Below are 21,723 nucleotides of genomic sequence, written 5' to 3' on the forward strand. Positions count from 1 at the left end.
ACAACAACACGACCTCGCAGCAATTGCCAAATTTGGGTGCACCATAAGCTACATTTCTGGAAAGAAAAACCCAGTCGTAGACGCCCTTTCAAGGATTGAGATTGATGCAATCCACCTGGGAATTGACTACGCCAACCTCGCATCCGAGCAGTGCAACGACCAAGAGGCACAGGATCACGTGACGGGCCATCGACCAAGAGGCACAGGATCATCTGACGGGCCATCTGCACTCAAGATAACTGCAATTCCCCTCGGGCCGGCAGGAGTAACCATCCTCTGCGACACCACCTCCGACCGCCCACGTCCCTGGATTCCCGCTTCCTGCAGAAGGAAGATATTCGACATCATCCATGGACTTTCACACCCCTCAATGGGCGAAGACATGCATGAAGCAAGAACAGCTGTCACACCGAATCGGGGATAGGTAAATTTCCCCAACCGAAAAGGCATTTTGGTCACATCCACATTGACGTCATGGGACCTTTGCCGCCTTCGGGATGTCTGGGGGGGGGGGGGTACTTGTAAGGACATCGCTCCCTCCGGCGTTCAGAATTCTCATCGAATTCTCCATTTCATTAGCTAATTTGATATATTTGTTCTGCTCCCTCAGAGGTACAATTTCATGTATTTCTCATTTCGTTACATTATTTCATCGTTGACTTGAAAACGAGTATTTGTACGTGTGAAGAAACACTTTTTGTGGCGGTTGGTTCAAGCACGATTGGCGCCAGCGCGCATGCTACATTCCCTCCGCACCTGTTTGAATAAACCGTCAGTTGTTAGTGATAGCTTGTCTCACTGTCCTTATAATAAAAACTAATTTTTTGTGCTCCAAATGGAGAACTGAACTGAGCAAAAGTTGAAATACAAAAGACCTTGTACAATCAAATTAATTCACAATTTGGTTTGACAAAAATTCCCCATTATTCAAATTTACAAAGAATCTAAACTTATATTACTGAAAGTAATGAGAATTGTGTGACGCACATTAATATAAATATAAATATAGAGACACTGTGGCTTTAAGGGATGTTAAACTTAACTAGAACTATCAATCAACAGTAGATAAAATTTGTAGAGGCATTTGTTTATGAAACCACAAAGAACTGAAATGTTTCCTTTTTGGAATATATAACTACAATAATTGACTGAAATTACCTATTTCTTCATGGGAAATTTTAAATCTTAATCTTGGTAACTAATTGAAACATTACTGGTATCCTAAAGTTATCCCTTTCACACAACTACTTGAATAGACCCTTCATAAAAAACAACTACTGTACTTGAATAGACCCTTCATAAAAATTGAAATCGTAAGTCATGATAGCGAAGATGACACGTTCATTTTGTAAAACTATATCCTGGATTGCTTTTAATGAAAATTATTTGACCTATGAGATTACTTAATTCTCTAAATAGGACTTTCAAGTAAGCAGTTAATCACTTCACAATTAAGTTTAATTACTGGTTTCTTTTTATATATTGCTTTTAGTCATCTAAAACTCTCCAACTTTCACTAAAGTTTACTTGTTAATTGAACACCAAAAAGAACGTTCTCTGCCATACCAAAACATCCGCAAGTAGCATTTTAAGATTATACAGTTACCAATTCACATTCCTTGAAGAATTATCTACTATAGGCCAATAACAACAAATGCCCTTAAGAACTACCTTTTAACTTGAATACCAATTCATATATGAGAATTACTGTTGCTAAAGTAAACTTTCAGTGAAAGTTCCATACATATCAAAAATATTAATGACCTACCTTGTAGGCCTCTTTTTTATATAATTTCTATCCTGGACACTTAAAAGTACCATTACCAATTCATATTCTATAAGTTACAGCTTTGATCAGGAACAACATGCTAACAGTGTCTTGAAATAATCTGAGGAGCCAAAAAGATAATGCTCTTGAAAAGATACATATTGGTATCTATACTATTAGTCTATTTTAAACAATTATCAAGATGGATCATTTTCATAAACTTAATGCATATTTTATTATGATAGATTCTCCAACCTATTCTTGAAATTTTCTCAAGAGACATTTAAATATGGTAGATTCTCCACTATATTTTTTAATTTGGCTATCATGGAATATGTTAAGTCAGTCAGTTAAATTCTACAGGCTCTAAACTATGCCTTGACATGTTATGAATACCTACCAAGGCTCAAGTAATATCGCAGTAACTTAAAACTTTAGAAGTCATTACGGATTCTATTCTAAGCTTCTCTTTTGTAGATTAACCAAGCGATTCTATATAAAAGCTTTGAGAGTTTCAAAAGAATTCTGAACTGTAGATCCTTGTGATAAAGAAGCTCCTTTGATCATAGTCTATTATATAGCAAAACTAACAGCTATCATTTGCAATCCAGACAAGTTACCTGGTAAGGTTTCAAGTCACAAAACTGTTCTTAATTACCACTACGAGATTTTGTAAAAACCTATAGATCATATTTTTCATAACTAATGAATTACCTGCTAGCCTGAAATTAACTATAGGAAAATGTAAAGTTCATTAATAACCCCTCGTTATTCGTGAAACCTGAATATTAATGAACTGGTTGATTTAACAAACCGCGTAAAAATCATTGTATCGAGGTAATTATCAAGCATTTGTTATGAAGATGTTGAAACTTAGCATTACATATCAAAACTAAGATTTTTTTGTTGAATATGTAGGCTATCCTGATATTGTATATCTAACAGACATAACCAACTAGCTCTAAATGCATCCAGAGACAAGTGTCTGATACCTGACATGTCCTCAATGTAAGTCTGAACATACTGTATTACCTAGTATTTAAGATCCCAAGCATATTTAATCTATGAAATGGCATTGAGTAATTCTAAACTGGTCAATTGTTTGATAAGCATAATTACGGCCATCCAAAACTAATACTTACAACATGCAAAAAAAAAAAAACCCTAGTCTAAACCAGTCCTATTAGTAAATAATAGCTTAGCATTACCTATAATTTTATGACAAATTAGCCCATTTGGGACTTGTGTCTCAGATACTCAAGCTATATGAGCTGACAATTTTCTGTTGCAGATCAATCTATTAAAAATCTTTTACACCAAGAATTGCTTGATGACAATCTTACACCAGAATCTCTGGCCAAAAATCTTCAACACTAGGATCTTTTGAAAATCTTCTTTTACATCAATCTCGAAGACAATTTTCTTTGTCGGCAGGATCTTGTGTTCACAACACCACTCTCCACTGGAGATGTTTCAGGATCTGAGGAGTAGAGAAGAGTAGTCATGTGGCTACCAACTACTGGATTACAAGGTATCAATGAAAATTACCCTAGATTTAGCCGGTTACAAGGTGGAGAAAAAAAAAAATGACAAGGTCCTAAGCTCTATTGGCCTACAAGATATCGGTTTTCAAGGCACAAGAGTAGATAAGTCCCTGGGACCTACCGGCTTACAAAATATGATGATAGACAAAGCTCTAAGATCTAAAGGCTTGCAAGATACAAAGTCAAGATTTATAGGCTAACAAGGCACAAAATTAGAAAAGGCCCTAGATATATCAGCATATAAGATACGAGAGAAGACAAGGCAATAAGATGTATCAGCTTAGGAGGCACAAGGGTAGACAAGGTATGAAGAGTTAACGGGTCATGAGGAACAAATGTAGAAAAGACTTAGATATATCAGCTAATAAGATACAAGAGAAGACAAGGTATAAGAAGAAAAGGTACATGAGTAGACAAGGATCTACCATATATTAGCTTATGAAAAGATATGAGATAATGCGAGGTATAAAAGATGACAAGGTACATGAGAATAGACACGCCCTATGATCTATCAACTTAAAAGAAAACAGACTAAGTCCTAAGATTATCAGATTACAGGGTACGAGAATAAAATATCACAAGATTATCAGATTGAAGGATGCCCGAATAGACGAGGTCCTTAAATCTACTGGCTAAGAGGTAGCCTACAGAGTAGATGAACTATGACCAGGTTATAGGTATAAGAGTATCTAGGCTCCTTTTGATGCAGGGGTTCAAAAAAGAACAGAGGCTTTAACTAGTGGCAAACAAAATTTAGTGTTGTAGGAAAGTTAATCCTAATAAATTTTTGTTTAGCTCCAATTACAGTAATTATAAATGTTATATTCTTGACATGTAAAAATTTGCTTAAACTGGATGAAGGTTTCCTTGAGCAAATTTCAACCAGCATGAAAGTTAATATTCATATCAAGAGTGAATTATTACCATTATTACAGTAAAGCCAATGTCAATGATACTGTCTCCATCATTGTCTCTAGCACTATCAATATTACCACTATATTATATTATCCCTTTTATCCCCAGGCTATTTGGAACTTTCCAACCCTTTACCCCCAGGGGTTTTTTTTTTTCACGCACATTTTGCAATATAATTTATTCAAATTGCTCTAACAGCCTTAATTTTAGTCAGAGAGGTCAGGCTGGTCTCATTCGTTTGGAAAATGCCTGAAGTTTCTGAAAAAAATATAAAAAAAATGCAATAAAATAAAAATAAATAAACAAACAAATAAATAGCAGTTTTTTGCAAGGAACGTCCATGAGGGTAAAGGGATGGGTTTTGTGAAACGTACCAGTATGTCCTTTGGGGGTAAAAGGGTTAATACTACTGCTGCTACTATGGGCATATGATCATACATTTTCCTCCACCTATGGTAAAATGTATCAGCACCATCAGAGGCTCTTCAAGTTACCAATTTGTTTGCCTTGGTCCTTCAAGTAAACCCTCTAGTGAACTCAATTATTCAACCCAAAAAATCAAGCTTCTTAGTGAATCCCAAAAATTCAAGATTTTTTCTAAATGAAACACAAAGGTGTCTGAATTGCAAAGCAGATATAACATCATATTAAAGCCAACATAAATTAAAATCAGAAGACTCAGACATACTATGTACTCTATAATTAGTATCTACTCTCAAAAGCTACAACTATATTTTACTCTATTAATGCTTGCACAGCTATAAAATTAATTCAATCGATAACCTCTAGATCTTAAAAGCATTACTATTCCATTTACATATTTTAATAATCAAATACACAATAGCATACCCCGTTATTTGTTATACTTATCTAATTCCCGACAGAAAATCTTATAAAAAGCTTGTTTATTCTATCATAATTCAAAATTTATACATCTTTAGTAAGTTTTATACTCACTCCCAGTTCAGTGGAACAGCTTTAATTTCACCCATGAAATGGAGATATAAGTAGGAGGATAAAAAGATGTAACTAGAGAGAAGCCTAAAGGAACCATTTTGACATATTACACAAAGTGGCAATCTTTCAGTTTTAAATGAAGATCATTAAGGCAATGACTTCTCTAAAATGAAATGGGTCAAGTTTATGGTTGTTGAATGTAGGTAAAAACTACTATTAAATTCTTGATTCTTTATTCCTACCACTCAGGTTTACCCAAATATTCAAATTCTCTACTTTTTGATACATATTTACGAAACAGACATGCATTTAGAATTGTATAATTTCTTAAGAAACAATTGTAGGATTCTAAACTACTAAATACTCCAACACTTCCCATTAAAAGAGTAGATGACAACGGCATAAGCCGATAGTCAGGTTTGGAGGTCCATATATCGGCCTAAATCTGGTCCACCAAGCGGGTCCCTTAGTCACTTCTTGTTAATAAATATATATATATATATATATATATATATATATATATATATATATATATATATATATACAGTATACATATATATATATATATATTTTATATTTATATATATATATTGCTTAGATATTGAAACCATTCATCACTAGTTTTCTTGGAAATTTTCTAATTTTCTCTAAATTGCAGTTTAGCCTTGAATTTTTGCATATTTACTTCCTTGATAGACTACCTAATTGGCTTGAGGCCAGAAGTTATACTGCACTTATCTACAACCTGGTTCCAGTAATCTATATTTATCCCTATCACCATGTGTTGTTCACAAGGTATGAGTGACTGGCCTACACAGTAACGTATAGGATGTACAAAACAATGAATGCAAAAGGGCATTTACAAGAGCCTCTACGTAAAAAATAGAGAATAAACATCTTAGGCTCGTGGAAGTTAGAGAGATCACCTTCAAAAGAAGCAGAAAGGCAAGATACATAACAGATACAAGGAATTGAAACATGAATAGGTTCAAAACTCTGTGATGAAGTTACAAGATAATCACAAGTTAGAAATTGGTAACATTATTTGCTTGTCAGCCACTAAAAATGTGTAAAAATAGGTTTAAGCTGCAGATGCATGGAATCACTAAGTGTATCTCGTTCAGTAATATAGGGTGTACTAATGAAAAATAGTAAAATGTAGCTGATGCAAAAATATGTGAAAATGGATACAATGAGAACATTGGCTGGGGTAGTACTGTTCTAAAGACAATGCTTGTTGAATAAAATCAGAATATCCTTGTAATGAAAGGCTGAAATTCTAGGAAGAAAAGGTGGCACTTTACATAAGGTTGAAAATATACCAAAAAGTTATTTAAGAATTTCACTACTATTTGGAAATACTGTTCTGTAATAGCAAGTGTTAAGACAGAAGCGATACAAGAACTGTTACCAAGAAGAATTTTCTACCTCTGAAAAAGAAAAATTAATTTATTGGGGACTGTTGGTAGAGGTAGAAGAATCAAATCAAATACAAACAAATCGTACAGATCCATAATACAAATTTGTCAGAAGATAGTGTATCAAAAAAGCAGGTATAGCAAGGAATGTTCATGAACACTATGGTCAGGAGAAAGTAAAGAATGATAGAAAATTCAACAGCAAACGGAGGTTAGGACAAAACTCGACTCGATGAAAACTAGCAACGGAGTAGACTACTAGAGAAAAAAAAAAGGTTGATAAAATTAAAATATGCAGGAATAGGTTAACTGTGTACACAAGCAGATATCAAAATAGTGTCAGCATATACAAGATACAGTTTGACCAAAAAATTGCACATTAAAAATTTTGGTTGGACTGGGGCCTGCAAGGTCATTCAGCATCAAAGTGCAATCGAGGGAAAACCCTTCTCTTACACTATGAAGTGACAGTCAAAGAGGTTAGCCAAAAATATGAAAGGAAGAGGGAACCAAAGAGTACAGTAGAAGCATACAAAGAGGTTAGCCAAAATCATGAAAGGAAGAGGGAACCAAAGAGTACAGTAGAAGCATACAAAGAGGTTAGCCAAAATTATGAAAGGAAGAGGGAACCAAAGAGTACAGTAGAAGCATACAAAGAGGTTAGCCAAAATTATGATAGGAAGAGGGAACCAAAGAGTACAGTAGAAGCATACAAAGAGGTTAGCCAAAATTATGAAAGGAAGAGGGAACCAAAGAGTACAGTAGAAGCATACAAAGAGGTTAGCCAAAATTATGAAAGGAAGAGGGAACCAGAGTACAGTAGAAGCATACAAAGAGGTTAGCCAAAATTATGAAAGGAAGAGGGAACCAAAGAGTACAGTAGAAGCATACAAAGAGGTTAGCCAAAAATATGAAAGGAAGAGGGAACCAAAGAGTACAGTAGAAGCATACAAAGAGGTTAGCCAAAATTATGAAAGGAAGAGGGAACCAAAGAGTACAGTAGAAGCATAAAGCAACGCTGATGGGCTTATGGAACGCTGCAAAGACCCATAAGTAAGGCCTACAGTATTGTGTGTGTGGTGCACCTACAGGGGTCATGCTTGTGGTGAGCCAGTCATGAAGAGATTTACAAGGAACCAGGAAATAAGAACCACTTTTAAGTGGTACATTATAATTACTGAATACTATTTTTATGATGACCCTCAAACACTTTCTTATACTGTATATTTGAATGCTTCGTCTATCACTTTCATTCACAGATTTTGTTAATATAAATGTAATATATTAGATATTATTTGTTTAAAACACATGACCTACAGGTCATTGTGGAAGTAAGAGAAGTGTGAGAACTGCCATAGTCATATTCCAAGCAGGATGCGATTGCCAAACCTCAGCAATGTAACATTTTTCATGAAGAGTAAACACAACCAAGCCCCGTGAGAAAGAAGTTGTCTGTGAGAACGGAACGAGCATCTTCCGGTATAAATGTTGTGTTTACTATAATTCCATAAATGCTGAGATACCTGTGTAAACTTTAGTATGAAATTGGATATTTGTATCAGTTCACTTTACGATGTCATACGGAATGGTCATCCGACCAAACCAGCTATACTCTGTGATGGAGATGTTAACACTGTTCTTAAAGAATAAACTATTTTAAAGTTAACTTACTTAGACTTTACTTGAAGATGTAACATACCAACTCTAATATATAACACATTTTAGATGACATTTGAAGAGAACCCAAATGTGTGTTAACAACAGTAGCACACCAATATATATACTTGCAGCTTTTTTAACAAGTACTGTACATGCAGCTTTTCAGACATTCTCAAAATTCAAGCATTTTCTTAGTGCTTGCAGCTATGCATAAATTTCAATTTTTCTCTACAATGTAGCTACAGTTTAGTAAATTTTTTCATCTTTTGAAAAAAACTTCCTTCTTTTAACCAACCCATATGTTGTATTTCCTTACTGAAATACAGTGATACCTCTGGATACGAAAGTTTCTGCTTACGAAAAATTCAGGATACGAAAAGCGATTCAAAGATTTTTATGCCCCAGTACACGAATAAAATTTCAGGATACGAAAACCTTACGAGATCCCAACTCTTCGCCGAGAGTAATTTTAAAAAGCGCGCGCCGCCAGACTTTGAACTTGGGTAGACTCACAGCCTCCCGCTCACCCATTGGTTATCTCCCTACTCAGATGCTAGCTGACGCCAAAGATCCTGCTTTCCTATCGGTCGGCAACTATCCCAGCTTGCTTACGCACGGGCGTTCATCTCTCTCTCTCTCTTTTCGTTCCGACCGTGGTATCGTTAATAGACATTGTGTGCTTTCGCTTGTTTGACGTAGTGTTAAATACAGTACATTCGTACGCCACGTGTTATCGTTATTAAACATTCGTTACTGTGCACTGTACTGTATTAGTGTTTACTATACATAGTACTGTATATAACGTATGTAGTGTATTATATTACGTATTACTGTAGCCGTGAGTCCCAAGAATGTTGCCGAAGGAAAGAAGACAAGAATGTTGCCGAAGGAAAGAAGACAACGATGCTCTCGATGGAGACGAAACTTGAAATCGTAAAAAAGTACGAGTCTGGCAAGCGTTTAAGTGCGATCGCCAAGGAGTATGGCCGGAATCCATCTACGATAGGCACCATCCTGAAGCAGAAGGCGGCCATCAAAGCAGCGGCACCTTCTAAGGGCGTCACTATTTTCTCCAACAAGAGAACCCACGTGCATGACGAGATGGAGAGGCTGCTTCTTGTGTGGATCAAAGACAAAGAGATCTCAGGAGACACCATCACTGAGACTACAATTTACCAGAAGGCCTCCGCCATTTTCGGTGATATTGTGCGTTCTCAGGCCGAAGAAGGGGCAGGAGAAGGAACATCCCAGCAGGAACGAACCCCCAGAGTTCAAGGCTTCTCGGGGGTGGTTTGAGAAATTCAAGAAAAGGACTGGCATTCATTCAGTGGTACGGCATGGGGAGGCAGCCAGCTCGGACACGAAGGCCGCCGAAGCCTTTGTTAAAACGTTCGACGAGTTGACTCTGCAGGAAGGCTACAGTTCGCAGCAAATTTTCAATTGCGACGAAACTGGGCTTTTCTGGAAGAAAATGCATCGTCGGACGTTCATCACGGCGGAGGAGAAGAGGCTACCCGGACATAAGCCTATGAAGGACAGGCTTACCCTTGCTTTTTGTGCAAACGCCAGTGGGGACTGCAAGATAAAGCCCCTGCCGGTGTACCATTCTGAAAATCTCCGAGCCTTCAAAGCCCACAAAGTCATCAAGGAGAACCTTCCCGTGATGTGGAGGGCGAATGCTAAAGCCAGGGTAACGAGGCAACTTTTCATTAATTGGGTGAATGTCTGCTTCGGTCCGACTGTACGAAAATATTTGGAAGAAAAGCGCCTCCCTATGAAATGTCTGCTGGTGTTGGACAATGCTCCAGCTCACCCTTCTGGCCTCGAGGAATATCTTCTGACAGAGTATTCCTTCATAAAGGTCCTGTATCTACCGCCTAACACCACCCCTCTCCTCCAGCCCATGGACCAGCAAGTTATTTCAAATTTTAAAAAATTGTACACGAAGCATCTCTTCCAGAGATGTTTCCAAGTCACAGAGAGTACAAACCTCACTCTGCGTGAATTCTGGAAAGATCACTTTAATATCGTGATATGCCTCAAACTCATCGATCTCACTTCGCAGGAAGTTTCGAGGCGTACCCTGAACTCATCTTGGAGGAAGCTGTGGCCTGATGCTGTCTCTGCACGAGACTTCGAGGGGTTCGGGAAGCCTGGAGGCGAAGCCGAGATCGTTGACGATCCTGAACCCATTCAGCAGTCTGAGGTGGCTGACATCGTACATCTTGGTACGTCCATGGGGCTGGAAGTTAGCGCCGAGGATATAGATGAACTTATCGAGGAGCACCACGAGGAGTTGACGACGGACGACCTGAAGGAGTTGGAGACGATGCAAACGAGTGTTGTTCAAGAGCAGTTCTCTAGCGGTGATGAGGAGGATGTTACACCTTTGAAAACGACAGACATTAAGGAAATTCTCGCATGTTTCCATAAAATGGCAGACTACGTCGAAAAGGAACATCCAGAAAAAGTTTATACCAACCGTGCGCTTCAACACTGCAATGACGTTTGCCTAACGCATTTTAGAAATGTGTTGAAAAGTAGGCAGAAACAAGCTTCATTGGATAGTGTCTTATTAAAGAGGCCAGCGGTATTAGTAGGCCAAGACAAAGGTGAAAGTGAAGAAAAGAAACAGAAAAGAGGAAGTGATGAAGAATTAGAAGGTGAAAGTAAAGAAAAGAAACAGAAAAAAGAAAGTGATGAAGAAGTAGAAGAAATTTAGAAAATATGAAAAACGTAAAGTTATAAAAAAGCAAAAAAAAAAAAAAAAATTCAATTTTAAGTTTTATGTTACCGTTAAGTGTTTAAGTAATTTTTTCTTTCATTTTATAGTTTTCCATACGTAACGTTAAGTGTTAATTATTTCTGCCATTTTTTTATTTCGTAAAGTTTAAGTGTTAATGTGTAAGTGTGTAAATTACTGTACGTAGTCTGTCACTTGTTACGTTTTCTGCCTTATGCCATCCTCCTCTGCCGCGACTTCGCTATCGAACATCGTCTCAATCAAAAGGTAAGTTTCAACTTTTTTGTTACACTAATTAACTGTAACCTTTTTTTCAGGGTATCAATCCTTAATTTAGGTGTACGTACAGGTAACAATACACCTTCACTGATCCAAATGCTTTACATACAGTACCGTAACTTTAATACAGTAGTAAAGAAAACGGACCGTTTTCTTAGGGCTTGGAGGGGATAGCTAGGCTATAACTACATTATTGAAGAATCTCATGGTGGTTTCTGGAATGGATTAGGCTGTTTTTAACGGTTGGGTTAATTATTGAATGATAGAAATGGCTGCATTGCATGTTTATTACTACAGTTTAGCGTGTTTATTAATAAATAATAAATTACAACACAATTACACATGAGAATATGCACTCTAAATTAGATACATGTAAAAAAGAATAATGATCAGGAAATAATAAATAAGAAAAGGGATTTTGACGAAGGAAAAATCTATTTCTGGGGAGAGACCTGTGACGCCCGGTGAAAAATCCTTCTTTCTACCTTTTCTGATATAAATCTTCCAAATATACCAGAGAAAAATATAAGCATGGAATGCAGAGGTTACTACCCTCGCGCGAGCACCTCGTGAGTGTCGTGTATACATCATGGGCGTGTGAAAACCACTATTCACAGGCTGTCTTCCAATTAGATAACTCCATCAAAGGGAAGGGCCGTAACAAAGACCCCAGAAACCATACTTGTACCACGCCACGTCACTTTACCTTAGAAAGTCCAGCGCAGGTGTTGTTGGTCTTGCTACGCAGAGGAGACGGACGGGCGGCGAGGAGGTAGAGAGGTTGACTACGATAAACGTACACTACCGTAACTTATTCTAACCGACACTAAGTGAACTTTAACCTAACTTAGCTTATTTATTTTTTTTATTTTCATATTTTATATATTTTTTTTACATTTTCTTTTTTTCTTTTTGATGATTAATTTTAATCACTTTCACTCTCTCCACTTAAAATTGATTGAATTTTTTTCTCTTCACTCTTTGCCGTTTTCTTTGAACCACTTCCATCCTCTTCATCACGAGTTCGCTTTGTAGTTTTTTTTAAAGAAGCTATCGATAGAAAGTTGCTTGGTACAGCTTTTCAGAAAGTTTCGAAAATAAGTTAGGGAAACATCATCAAACTGCGCAACTACACGACAAACCTGCAATTTCTTTGTATGGTATTTGTCGATGAAGTCGACCACGTTTTAATATTTTCCTAACACCTCTTTTATTTGCGCCGAACCTATTGCAAGTTCACTCACACGGACGCCACGCTCATGCTTTTCAATAATTCCTTGCTTTACTTCTAAAGAAAGCATTTCCTTATTCCTTTTCTCACCACAACTACTACCACTTGCGAAACTAAGCCTTTTAGGAACCATGATTTACGTAAAATACCGTAAAAGGATGAACGTAAAAAATCACTATTAAAACACAGTTAATAGCAGAACGCACAGGGCACAACCACAGGAAGCCGACGAGAACAGAGGAATGTCCCAAGCCACGCTAATTGAGGGTCCCTCCGAGGTAGAAATGCTGCCTTCTATCGGCGGAAATAAGAAATACATCCGGCGCTATGAATACCATCTACGTGCATGGGTATCGTTTACTTCTGGTGTCGAAAAAAAATTTGGGTGTAGAGTAGGAAAGTGTTCGAATTGTGCTTCGCGTGTCGAAAAATTCGGATACAACCGGTACGACGAAAATTGCTTACTTCATGTGTCGAAATAAAATTCGGGTGTAGAGTCGAAAAATTGCTCGAATTTTACTTCGGATGTAGATACGTTCGTGTGTAGAGGTTCCACTGTACTTACCCGCTGGTTATATAAGAATGGCTAAAGTCCCTAGACGCCCGGCAGAAAATTCAAAATCTTGCGGCTATCGCAGATATGCCAGGTGTACACTAGCGCCCTCGCGGTATTCAGGTAGAACTATACCAAACCCTTCAGATCTTCCATGCCCCATGGTCTCTAAGAGGGGAGGAGGGTGAGTTTTTAACTTATATAACCAGCGATGAAGTACTGTATATTAAAAAATTTATTTTATTATGAAAATATTTTTAAATATAAATACTACCCGCTGATTGACACCCTTGGTGGCGGATCAGAGACTGCAACTTAACTGGAAATTCACTTTAGAGTTACATAAACAACTTCAGAGGTTCTCACCTCCTAAGGAAGCTGACTGCAATGATTCTCTGCCTCATTTTGTCTGCTATCCTTAGGAGATCCAGCGGTCCACCCAAGGGGCTGATGATCTCTAGGAGCTGGCAAACGGTGCTATAACCTATAACATGACAGGACCTCAACTAATACCCTTGCTCCAACCGCACTCTAGGAACAAATTGACCACCTGACCAAACAATAGATTGCGGAAGACTGACGACCAATCTCCACATACAACCATAACTTTACAAGTTCAAAGAGATAAAAAAGGGTATTAGGAAAAAAGGGAACATAGAGGTAGATCATTCACCTACTATCGCATGTTTTAAATAATGGGATGCGAATACAGACTCACTTCTCCAGAAAGTTGTATCCATCAAACTTTGCAGAGAACGGTTCTGTTTAAAAGCCACTAAGTCGCTACTTTTCTGACTTCATGCATCTTCACCTTGAGAAGCCTCTGGTCTGCCTCATCACACTGTACGTGAGCCTCTCTAATCAAGAGCCTTATGAAAAAGGATAAGGCGTTCTTTGACATGGGCAGTGAAGGTTTTCTAACTGCACACCACTAAGCGTCTGAGTCGCCTCTCAAACTATTAGTTCTGTCCAAATAGAACCTTAATGCTCTTACAGGGCAGAGCACTTTCTCTAACTCTTCTCCCACCACATCATAGAGGTTAGGGATCTCAAAAGACTTCGGCCATGGACGGGAAGGCTTTTCATTCTTGGCCAAAAATCCCAACTGTAAGGAGCATATGGCTTTCCCATCTCTGAAACCAATGTTCCTGCTTAAGGCGTGAACTTCACTAACCCTTTTAGCAGTGGCTAAACTAACCAGAAACAGTTTTCAAGGTTAGATCCTTAAAAGAGGCCAAGTGTAAGGTTCAAATCTGTCACTTACGAGATATCTAAGAACCACGTCCAGGTTCCAGGCAAGCGATTCTGTTTTCTTTTCTTTGAGGTATCAAAAGACTTAAACCGATCCTGCAAGTCCTTATTGTTGGAAAGGTCCAAGTTCCTGTGTCTTAAGACCGTCGCCAACATACTTCTGTAACCTTTGATTGTAGAGGACGAGAAGTTATGCTTATTTCTGAGGTCTAGGAAGAAATCTGCCATCTGAGTTATAGAGGTACTGGATGAAGGAAGCAAATTAGTTCTACAACATTCTCTGAACAACTCCCACTTGGACTGATACACCTTGATGGTAGACCTTCTTGCTTTCGCAATAGCCTTGGCTGCCTTCTTCGAAAAGTCTCTAGATCTAGCGAGTTTTTCGATAGTCTGAAGGCAGTCAGCCGTAGAGCTCGGAGGTTTAGGTGGTTTCGTGCCAAGTGAGGTTGTCTGAGAAGATCTGGTCTTAAGGGAAGGCTTCTCAGGACATCTACCATCCATTCCAGTACCTCTGGAAACCAGCTTTTTGACGGTCAGAACGGAGCTATTAGAGTCATCCTGGTCCCTTCGTGCGACATGAACTTCTGCATCACCTTGTATAGAATCTTGAACGGTGAGAATGCATACACCTCCATATGTGACCAATTCGTTAGGAAAGCGTCTATGTGCATGGCCTCGGGATCCGGTACCGGTGAACAGTTTGCAAAAAGACTTACGAGAGGATGACTCCATAACTGCCACAGACTCTTGCAGACCTCTGGGTGCAACATCCATATCGTGGGGAGAACCTGATCTCTCCTGCCGACTCTTTCCGCACTTCCATTCTTGACCCCCTGAATAAAAAGTCAACACTTTCCTTTCCTCTGCCCATACGAGAAGGGGTCTCGCTATCTCGTACAGAGACCATGAGTGGGTCCTACCTTGCTTCGCTATATAGGTTAGAGCTGTGGTGCCGTCCGCATTGATTTGGACCACTTTGCCCAGGATCGGCTCCTCGAAGTCTTAGAATGCCTATGTACTGCCAAAAGTTCCTTTTGGTTTATGTGGAGAGTTTTTTGCTCTACCGTCCACAGACCCGAGAGCTCCTTCTTCCCTAATGTCGCTCCCCACCCCGAGTTTGAGGCATTGGAAAACAACACGAGATCTGGGCTCTTCTGATTCAACGACAGACCTTCCTGCAGTCTGTGTTCGTTGTTCCACCACTGAAGATGTGTTTTTATGGAAGTCGTGACGGGAATGCTTTCCCTGTCGAGACTGTCCCGTCTTCCAATGCCAACTGAGGTGAAACTAAAGGGGGCGTAAATGTAACCTCCCCAGAGACACGACTTCTCCAATGATGAGAGAGTCCCCAGAAGGCTCATCCATTCCCTCACTGAACTGATGTCCTTTATAAAAGCTCGAAGTTTTAGGAGTGCCGTTTGGATCCTTACAGGCGTCGGAAAAGCCTAAAAACTCTGACTGTGAATCTCCATCCCCAAATAAAGGCTCAAGCCATGGCGTCCTGATGGAAGGTTCCTGTTTGGTAGCTTCCTTGGGTATAAGACTACTAAGATATTCCCAGAGAATTTAACCACAGGTTATCACAGAATTCTAACTTCTGGAGCGAGTATCTCAGAGGTTTCCCTTTAAGACATCGTAATACAACAGGGGACACGCATGTCTGAACGTGCCACATAGCTATCTCCACCCCGAACAGAGTTAATGCTTCGGTGTGTAAGGACTGAGAATAGCTGGGAGCCGTTCCACAGCTAATCTCACTCGTGGCTACTACTGATACTCGAGACGTAAACAAACGGACGCCATTGCTCTAATGACGTCACGCGCGTCTTTATCCTTTGTTTAGTAGCTGCCCTACTTAGACGGATTTTCCCTTGTGTTAACTTTATCGCTTTGCATCTTCGCTATGTCGTTACCTTCAGCCTCGCCTTCTTCTGGAAAGTTGAGTACAAGGTTCCAGTATTGTTTAATTAAGCTCTGGCCGTAAAGTAAATATTATTTCGCGAAATAATTGATGTTTTGTGGCAGAGCTGTGCCTCTACCGGACCCGCCATTTTATGGCGTCGTTGTTGTTTTGCATGTCTTATTTAGTTAGCCACAACAACGCTTCCGGCATTATATACTAATCGAATACATTAGTTTATTTAGTCTTCATAGCTAGGAACTTTTATATCGTGTTTAAACGCTCGCTATCGGTCATCGATTGACCTCATACCAGTCGGCTACTATAGCCCCCAGGCCAGGAGCCTACATACAAGTGTTCATGCATGATTTATTAGTGATCCTAGACTAAGTTATGAAGATAGTGGCATTATTATTTTACAATACTTTTGACTAGTGATGCAAATGTTTTCGCCTTCAGGGACCATATAGGGGATAGGCTAATCAGTGATTCTTTCTAGCCTAACCTAACCTTAGGACCCCTATATGCTTCCTTCATCCCCTGCCTTGGCACTCCCTCTATTTAGCCTTGATCCCTTTTCTGAGTAAAGGGATTAATTGTCTAATAGAGTATTTATATCGCCTCAGTCCTCCCTAAAGGAATGAACCCCCTTTAGGATTGCGTCTGAGAGTGAGGTTAGGCTAGCCTACCTCTATGGCTAGGATAGTCTATGACTTTCCTGCGATAGCGATACGTCTTCTTCCTTGCCTAGTTCAGGACTTTTAGCCCTGCTCTAGGTCGGGTTAGGAAGGTTTCTCTGTTCCATGCTGAAACTGTACTCTTGCACCGTTTTAGCCGATCGGCCTAATCTTAGGTTAGGGAGTGTCCTCCCTTCCCTTAGTGGCCGCTCTGGTACAGAAACCCTTCCTGGGAAGACCTCTCTCTTCTCCCTCCCCACCTATCTCTTGTATAGCCTAGCCTATGCTTAGGTTAGTTTATACTCATCTGTCCCCTGTCCTACAAATCCTCCTTAGGGTGGATGAGTAGGGCTACCCGAGCTTCCCTGTGCTGTCCGCTCTGGTACATATACCTTCATAGTGTCCTATAAGGTTAGTTACTAGTGTAGCTCTGCATAGGGGAGTCTCCCCCCCCCCCCCCTCTTGGGTGTTCCCTAGTCCTCCCTTGGGCTACCTGCTCCCGGTCCCTAGTGACCCCTGCTTATGGATGCTAGAGCCTGTCTCTATCATGGGTACACCCCCTCAGGGAAGGGGAGGGATGTCTGGAACCCTGACGGTACTTCCTGCATCCTTTCCCCCCTCCCCCTGTCTCTCTATCTATCCGGGTGCCGGTCTCTTGCCGCCTCTACTGTCGGCAATACCTGCCTCCCTCTCGGTGACTTCCCTACCCTTGCCGCCAGCCCCCCGTGTACCGAGGGACTGCCGGCTGCCGCCGGCTACTACCGGCGGCTCTCCTACTCCTATCTAATCGTCCGCTTGCCGGTCGATCTCCGGAGTGCCGGCATATACTGCCGGCAACCCGATACTACCTGTACCATCCTTACCCCAGTCACCAACCTGGCATCCTCCGGCTGCCGGAGCCGCCGCTCCCTGCCGGCGTGCCGCCGTTGTGCCGGCGGCCGCCATCCTGGTATCTAACTGACTTTGGAAATTGTCTGTTCTAGTGCCAGAATCTATGCTGGAGCGAGCTCCGGCATGCCGGCGGCTTGCCGGATGCCCCGGAGGCGTCAAGAATACTTGCACCCCCTCTCTGTAGCTATCATAAGACTAAGATAGCCCTACATTGCAAATAGATAAGCTGCTTTGCTTTTAAGATCAGTACCTAGTACTGCTCTATTAGTGATCATGCTGTCTCTTTGCATTCTTCTAATTCCAGCATGCTATGTGCATCTTAGCGCGGCTGGTTGCCAGAAGCAGTTACCCTTAATGAGGCCTTCTGGCTCTTAACTGGGAACCGAATGAATTCGATCCCAACCTTGTCCTTGGCTTTCCATGGAGTTCCAATATAATGGGAATCCTAGGAAACTATATCCAATGATCTCGGTCATTTGGATTATCCCAGGACCAAGCCTATGGTAACCAGCCGGGCGAGATGCATGGAGCGTGTTCTCCTTTACTGTTTCATTCTCTATGCATCACACCTTCTTTAAGTTAAAATTAATGATTAATATTAACTTAGTTTAAGAGCCATTCCTATGACTCCCCCATACTCATTTTCTCTTTCTTCCACAGGAGGAGCAGATGAAGTGTGACTTCGCCTTCTGCGCTGTGAAACGCTCGCAGTTTTACGGACATACGGCGTGCAGGACTCACGCCCCTTGTGCAGACAAGAAAGGGGATTTGAAGTTCTGGAATCCACTGGAATGTACGGTCTGCCAGGCCTACCTAGTTGAGGCCTTCCATAACCCTCCCTCAGCGGAGGTTAGAGACATTGCTCGTGAAAAGCTGCGCAAGTGGGTGCGTGGTTTTCAGAGAAATGCTACTGGACCGTACCTGGCCACCGAAGAACTGAGGTCCCTGTTGTTCCCTAAGGCCTCCCCTGACTCAGTGGTTCCAAAAGAAGCAATCCCCACTGTCCAAATTACGGTGGAACCTGATGTGGTCATGGCTCAGTCCATGCACGAGTGTCGTTTAGATTCCGAGGATGATGAACAGATCTCAGACGTCTCGGAAGACACGGAGAAGACGCTTATGGCTCAAGGAGCCGAAGAGGACGAAGACAAGGTGGAATACACCGAGTCGGAGCTTGGAGCTACTCCCTCGTCCATCCCTCCGCCTACTCCTACACCGACGGAAATGTCCATTCCGTCTACCTCCTCGACCCCGGATCCTTCCTCTTCTACCCAAGAACTGATCCGACTGATTAGAGCTGTCATGGACGACAGACTGAAGGAGAACCAGGAGTCCATCAGGTCTATGATTGGATCCAGAGACCCGAAGAAGATTTCGGTCAAGGATCTCCCAGCTTGCTCTCATGCCAACCCGTGGAGGTATGCAGAGCATATGGTTATTGCGACCGGCAGGATCTTTGTTAGTGACAAGATCGGCACGGTCCCGTTGGAAGATGTGGAGTTCTTCCCAAGCTTCGAGGCCTACCCGGACTGTTACGTCCGGCTTCGTTCCGAACCTGCCTCGAAGGAGGAGACCGAACCTAAAGAAGAGATAGTGTTCGATCTCGCAAAGGCCCAGGCTATGCTAGCCTCCGCATTTAAGAGCAGGGGCTTTACCTGCTCTAAGCTTCCTGCCTTGAGCAAGAAGCATCCTACATATGTCGCACCTGACACTGCGATTCTTCCTTTTTTGGAAAAGGCCTTGGCTGCATGCCTTAAAGCGGCGGAAGAAGGAAAACCCTGCCCTGCACTGGAGGAGTGCAGACCCTTCTCCATCGTGACACCCCCTGACACTAGACAATGGAAAGATGTTCAACATACTTTCGTCGTGGGTAGGCTCGATCCTGACGTCGCCGGACGTCAGTTTAATGAAGACCTCCCTAAGCTCAATGATCACCTCCTTCGCCGGGAACAAGACACGAAGGAGAGGCTTGCGGCATCTCTTTCTCATCAAGTCCAACTTGAAGTTATGGCCTGTGACACAAGAGTACCTGATCACTACATGGTACTAGCCAAATCCCACTTACTTACAGTAATGAAGGACTTGTACCATTTCATAAAGGCTCGTAGAGCCTGTCGTGAATTCGTGTTTGTCGGTGCCACCGTGAAACACGAACCCCGGAGGCTGATTTCCTCCAACATCTGGGGAAAGCACCTGTTTCCTTCTGACCTTGTCAAGGAAATAACTGACAGAGCCGCCACGGAGAATAGGAACCTTCTCCACAAGTGGGGCATGTCCAGAAAAAGGAAAACCTCTCAGGACGATGGACCTCAGCCTAAGAGGAAACCTCAGAAGCCAAAACCCCAGCAACGTCAACAACGACGTCAGTTTCCGGGACCCGCTACCTCCCAAGTGGTTGCCCAACCACAACAGACCTTTCAATTGGTCCCCCAACCGGTGTTGTCACAGTCACCGGTCTTCACCCCTGCCTTTGAGCAGCCATCCACTACCTTTCATGCCAGAGGTAGAGGCTCGTCCAGGGGTGCAAGCAGAGACGCCTCTCGTCGTCCCTCCAGAGGTAGAGGAGGAAAGGGAGCTAGCGGCCGAGGCAACAAGTCCTCGGGACACCAGAAGCAATGAAGTGCTTCCGGTGGGAGGAAGACTCCGCCAATTCCAGGATCGTTGGACCTTCGATCCTTGGGCACACAGCATCATCAAGAACGGTCTAGGCTGGAGTTGGGTGCAACCACCCCCAATCTTCCAGCGGTTCTTTCAACAATCGACCCCCATTCTGGAAGAATATGTTCTAGACCTCTTGAACAAGAAGGTGATAAGGAAGGTAAAGTCCACCAGGTTCCAAGGGAGACTGTTTTGCGTTCCCAAGAAGGACTCAGACAAGCTCAGAGTCATTCTGGACTTATCCCCCCTCAACAAGTTCATAGAGAACAACAAATTCAAGATGCTGACGCTTCAACAAATAAGGACCCTTCTGCCTCAAGGTTCCTACACGGTCTCTATAGACCTGGCGGATGCCTATTGGCACATTCCAATGAACCATCACGCTTCCTCCTACCTAGGATTTCGACTCCAAAGAAAAAGCTACGCCTTCCGGGCCATGCCATTCGGCCTCAATGTGGCCCCTCGGATCTTCACAAAGCTGGCGGATGCCATAGTACAACAGCTCCGCCTAAGAAACGTCCAGGTGATGGCCTACCTCGACGACTGGCTAGTCTGGGCTCCATCGCCCGAAGAGTGTACAAAGTCTTGCGACGAAGTTACCCAGTACCTAGAACACCTGGGATTCAAAATCAACGAGAAGAAATCTCGCCTCTCTCCGGCTCAGAAGTTTCAGTGGCTGGGAATCCACTGGAATCTTCAGTCACACCGCCTTTCCATCCCCCAGAAGAAAAGGAAGGAAATAGCAGGGTCTGTCAAGCGACTACTGAAATCCAAACGCATTTCAAGACGACAGCAGGAACGAGTTCTAGGCTCTCTACAATTCGCCTCAGTGACAAACCCAGTGCTTCGTGCACAGCTAAAGGATGCCGCGGGAGTCTGGAGACGATCGGCATCCATCGCTCGAAGAGACCTCAAGAGACGGCTTCCAAACAGACTTCGACGCCTCCTAAAGCCGTGGTCGGAAGCAAAGGCCCTGAAAAGGTCCATTCCTCTCCAACACCCTCCTCCATCACTCAACATCCACACGGATGCCTCACTGGAGGGCTGGGGAGGTCACTCCCACCTGAAACAAGCTCAAGGGACCTGGTCTCCACTATTCAAGACGTTCCACATAAACATCTTGGAGGCCATGGCGGTCCTTCTTACTCTGAAGAAGTTATCCCCGCCGCCCTCGATCCACATCCGTCTAACCCTAGACAACTCGGTGGTAGTTCGTTGTCTCAATCGCCAAGGCTCAAGATCGCCCCAGATAAATCAGGTGCTTCTCCCAATCTTC

At 41.9% G+C, this 21,723-nt stretch overlaps 1 long non-coding RNA gene across 3 annotated transcripts in view; it reads right to left on the reverse strand.

Annotated features, from left to right (window-relative positions):
* Window positions 1-205: 205 nt before the first annotated feature.
* Window positions 206-21,723, reverse strand: part of LOC137652189 (uncharacterized) — a 53,784-nt gene continuing 32,266 nt past the window's right edge. The window contains exons 5-6 of one of the 3 annotated variants that reach the window (XR_011046217.1): window positions 2,977-3,248; window positions 206-756 (exon numbers count right to left, since the gene is read on the reverse strand). This is a non-coding gene — a long non-coding RNA (uncharacterized lncRNA). Of the gene's footprint in view, window positions 757-848; window positions 3,249-21,723 lie in introns of those variants that run through there. The other 2 variants (XR_011046215.1, XR_011046216.1) reach the window with 2 other exon arrangements.

Source organism: Palaemon carinicauda, chromosome 13 (genome assembly GCF_036898095.1).
Source record: "Palaemon carinicauda isolate YSFRI2023 chromosome 13, ASM3689809v2, whole genome shotgun sequence".
Classification (NCBI taxonomy): Eukaryota; Metazoa; Arthropoda; class Malacostraca; order Decapoda; family Palaemonidae; genus Palaemon; species Palaemon carinicauda.